This window comes from Montipora foliosa, chromosome 2 (assembly GCF_036669935.1).
Source record: "Montipora foliosa isolate CH-2021 chromosome 2, ASM3666993v2, whole genome shotgun sequence".
NCBI lineage: Eukaryota > Metazoa > Cnidaria > Anthozoa > Scleractinia > Acroporidae > Montipora > Montipora foliosa.
Genome location: NC_090870.1, coordinates 59,353,859 through 59,358,858, shown reverse-complemented (window position 1 = coordinate 59,358,858; position 5,000 = coordinate 59,353,859). Strand labels below are relative to the sequence as shown.

The 5,000-nt window shown below is 39.0% G+C and overlaps 1 long non-coding RNA gene across 5 annotated transcripts in view; it reads left to right on the top strand.

Moving 5' to 3' along the window:
* Positions 1 to 5,000, top strand: part of LOC137991023 (uncharacterized) — a 29,619-nt gene that overhangs the window by 18,174 nt on the left and 6,445 nt on the right. For all 5 annotated transcript variants that reach the window (XR_011121598.1, XR_011121600.1, XR_011121599.1 and 2 more), the window contains one exon: positions 4,623 to 4,686. This is a non-coding gene — a long non-coding RNA (uncharacterized lncRNA). The remainder of the gene's footprint in view (positions 1 to 4,622; positions 4,687 to 5,000) is intronic.

Genomic DNA, 5,000 nt, shown 5'->3' with positions numbered 1-5,000 from the left:
AATGCTCTTGAAACAACAATTAATATTGAGTTACAAAAGCTGTATGTCTGGTTAACAGCCAACAAATTAACGCTTAATACTAAAAAGTCAAATTTCATAGTTTTTCATCCTTATCAAAAACAGCTTGCTTACCAGCCAAAAATTTGCATGTTTGATAATGAGCAAAATAAATACGTTGATCTCGAGTCTAAAGTTTACATTAAGTACCTTGGTGTACTAATTGATAAAAATCTCTCTTGGAAGTACCATATTGATGCTATTGCTACAAAGATTAGTAAAAATGTTGGGCTTATTGCAAAACTACGTCATCATATACCTCGGAAAATACTATTGAATTTTTGCAAATCATTAATCCATCCCTATTTAACATACGGCCTTCCATCCTGGGGTCAGGCAGGCAAGACGTATCTCAGTAAAATTCTAATTCTCCAGAAAGGGGCACTTCGTTTGTTGTTTTTCGCAGATGTTCGTGATCATGCAATTCCTTTATTTCTTGAAGCTAACGTTCTTCCCATAACGTTTCTATATCATGAGTGTGTATCCAGTTTAATGTACGATATTAATAGTAACAATGCACCAATTAACATTTATATTTATTTAAGAAAACATCCAGCATTCACTCGTATAATACACGACCATCCACTTCTGGGAACCTTTATGTCCAAAATTCAGGACTGGAGATGCAAAAGTGTTCTTTCTCTCGACTTGGGGCAAGGCTGTGGAATGAGATACCATGTCATATGAGGGATTTGCAAAAAAAGACAAAGTTAAAAACTGGATGGAGAAAGCTCTACATGGTGCGTTTGTCCAACAAATATCAGATGAGGCTGGAGAGGAGTCTTTTAGATGGCTCAGGAATGGATTCTTAAAAAAGGAGACAGAAGGTTTGATTCTTGCTGCTCAGGAACAAGCTTTAAGAACAAACTCGATCAAGTACAGCATAGATAAGACCTCAGAGACACCACTTTGTAGATTGTGTGGAGATGCCACTGAAACAGTACGGCACATTGTCAGTGGATGCAAGAAGCTTGCCCAGAGAGAGTATAGGAAGCGCCACGACAAGGTGGCCCTGCAGGTACACTGGGAGATGTGCAGGAAGTATCGGATAGAGTGTAATGACAAGTGGTATGACCATCAACCCTTGCCAACCGCAGAAAATGGAGAAGTAAGGATTACCTGGGACATGACTATCTACACAGACAAAGTGCAGAAACATAATCGGCCAGATATTATTCTAGTACATAAAGACACACAGAAATGGACACTTATTGACATAGCTGTGCCAGCGGACCAGAACATCACCAGAACTGAAGAGGAGGTTGAAAAGTACCAGGAACTAGCATTTGAAATCAGGCATTCATTAACAAAGCACTTCTTAAACCTCTACGTTTTGACACTTGGGATGTGGTAAGGATGGGATCTACTGCGTAAGAGAAAGCTCTGCTTTTATGTGGGAGGAGAAGATCCTGCCAGGGGTGGGAAGGATTATCTACAACACTACTCCATAGCCACAAATCCGTACCTTTTACAATCTGTTTGATAGATGTTACTTATTGAATGTACCCAAATCTCAATGCCCTTTTCTGTAGCCTATCAGGTTGACTCAAACACTTACTATAAGCAGCCACACCCCAAACTCGGATGCAGTAAGTAAAGAGTGACATAATATAACCATTAATTGAGGTTGAAAAAACAAAATTATTCTTGCAAACTCTGAGGATATGCATACACTTAAGAGCTCTTCTCATCATTTCATCAAAATGCTTACCCCAGTTGGTAGGAGTCTCCTGAAGTCAGTCCAAGAAGCTTCAGATACGACACACATTGAATATCGAAAATTTCATCAGGATGGGACACGGTTGTTCTTCCTTTTATGACATATTCCTTGGTTTTACTCAAATTAAGTTTCATTAAACTCTTCAAAGCCCAGACTTCAATATTTTCTACCTCCCTAGAGTCATAGTCATTGACATTAGGCCCAATAGGTATGCACGTAATGTCACCTGCATATTTAGTCATCAAGATGTTTTGGGAAGTGGGACTTAATCATTAACCATGATAGTAACAAGTAAAAGCCCTAGACCAGAGCCATGGGGCACACCACGATTGACAGGCATGAATGGAGCTGTGATGTTATCAATGCATGGCATCTGGCAGGATGCGGCGATGCGGATCCGCATAATTCCCTAAAATTCTCATCCTCCGCATAATTGCAATATTTTCCGCATTAACAGAAGAAATGCCTGATATTAGTGATAAAGCAGCTGCATACCATCCTCACAAACGTAAAAGGCAAAGAGGTTGACTGTTTTGAAACACTTATTTTTCTGAACCCTGAAGATCGATTGAATTCGTTCGCAAGATGAAAGATCACAAGCAGTTTCGACACATTTTTCGGCAATGAGCCTGAACACTAGAACTTGTGTTATAAATTACAAATACCCTGGGGTCGAAATTTTAAAAAATATCCAGTCGCAATTTTGCGACAAGATATGTGAAAATTTAGGTGCAAGTTATTGTCGCAAATGAAATTGTATATTGTAATCGTAGGGAAAGTAGGAGCCCGCAATACATGTGTGTTAAAAAAACGCTGAAAACGGTCAATGATCGAGGGAAGGGGATTGTGGTTCAGCCATATTACAATTCTGCTCCATATCTCCAAATTGAAACAAAACAATTGTTTGTCACTTTATTTATTTTAGCAAAAGTTGCGGCAAAATGCCAACTGCTAACCCTTTTATTTCAACGGTGAAAGCTGGTCGCAAATTGGCAAAGGGAAAAAATTCAGTCACGAATGTGACTGTATAGACCCTATGCAAAAATGGCTGCCGTTAAATTATTCTTTTGTTCATATTCAAAATAGCCCAACTAACCTCGTTCGGGATAACAAATTCTGTAGAATTTTTGTTTCAAAAACGAGGTTAGTTGGGCTGTTTTGAATATGAACAAAAGAATAATTTAAAGGCAGCCATTTGTGCATAGGGTCTGTTGGTTGCAATTTCAATTCCTGATTTACTATAAGCATGTAAATACATTGGACGTGCCTAATTATTAGTTTTATGAATTGTTTAAATTTCCAGATAATCCGGTGTGATTTCCGCGTAATCAACGAATGTTTACGCATAATATGGCCAAATATTTCCGCGTAATCTTTAATTTTTTTGCGCATCCTTTCAGAAGCCCAGTCAGTGCATATCCTTTCTTTCCTTATTTTGTTCAGTGAAGGCTGGATGGTCAAAACCTATATTAGCAAGGGTCACTTTTAAAGAGCAAACCGGAGGGAATGTCTCTAAATAAGCTGAAGAAGAATGTGTTTGTAGGTTATATCTGCAAAATATTTTTCTGGGTTTGTGGTTGTGTCTGCGAATTGAAATTCTTCAGAGCTCAAACATTTCACTAAAGCATTGTCTTAATTGGTCATGACCAATGCTTGATCACATCATGCCTTTTAAATTATCACTTAAGGGTATTTACGTTCTTAAATTCCAACAATTTTCCTTACATCTAATAGTTATTAGTCAAGAACTACGCCATTAAACTAGGATTGGGTGACATGCGTCCTGCATACTGCTGAAAGTGAAAATTATGTCAAAACCAATCTTCTGTGAGGGAGAAAAAGAGGTGGCTTCTTGCAATATTGTTTTTTCCTAGTATTCCCCAGTCACCATTGACGCAAAAATTTAATACCTTACCTATCCATTTATGTGGTTCAAACTTGCAAATGATTGGGAAAATGAAGGAATTAATCTTTTTCAATATTGACTAGGTGAAACTCGGAAAAGTTGCGAGTTTTCAGACAGCAGTCAAACCTATGATCTTCTGTTTCCTAGTTTGGATTTCCTATCTCTGAGTTAACCCATTGACTCCTGAACTCCCCCATCCCACCCTCATCCCCCCCCCCACCCCCCCGCCTCCAGAGGTTGCTAATCCTCTCTCAGAACTCTGCACTGTTGAAAACATTTCTTTGACTATCACAGGGATTAAATAAATGTTGCTGACTGGGTTAGATCATTGTTCCTCTAACAAATGAGCTACAAAGTCAGACACAGATTGTTTGAACTTGAAACTCAGTCGTTCGAGCAATGGTGATGTAATCCCGAGTTTATGGGTTGAATTCCCACCTTGGTCAGAGTTTTTGCTGATCTTGTGTAGGCCCATTTCTGTTACTAGTGCTAACACTCCAACTATTTGGCAAAGGAGTCCGGAGAGCCCCCACCCTGCAAAACCTGGAGGCAACACTGCACTGAGATGAATTACATGGGAATAAATATAACACTTAGAATCACACTGTAAAAGATATCAAATTCACAATTGTTTATTTATTTTACCCTAGAGGGACTCGCATATGAAAAGGGTGGGGATGCTTTGGTCTCGCTTAGGGTGTTCTGGGCCAAACGCCATCTTGATTAGCTGTGAGTCTCATTTAGGGTTGCACAGTCAAGAAGAAATATACAAATACATATTTATTTTGTTTTGATATGGTCTCTTTTAGGGGTTTAAAAACCCTGGGCCACACCCAGATTGGTCTCCAAGCATCCCTTCCCCTTTCATAAGTGAGTGCCCTCAACTGCAATCCCACCACTGCTATCCAAGCCAACAATTTCTTATGCTGCTGCTTTCAGAGTCAAGTGCCCACCAATAAAGACGCTCCTGAACCAGCACAAATGGACGATGTTGATGCTACTGGTGAGGAACTCTACAGCCTAATGTCACCCAACCCCTTTATTAAGAGTCCCACTTATGGAATTGACAAATAGATCGCAATAAGTGAAAAGAATATGCTTTAAAAGAAAAATGGAAAATCACAAGAATTGTACAAATTATAAACTAGGAGTATTAGGAGATTAATGCAGTGTGTTTAACATGTCTTTTAGCCACTGGGGAAGTGCAAAAGTGTTAAAGTATTCTCTTGTGGTCCATGGATAGGACCTCTATAGCCTTCACTTATCTTGCTTTATAATTCTTAAGCAAAAGAACATACGTTCTCACTAGAACAGTAA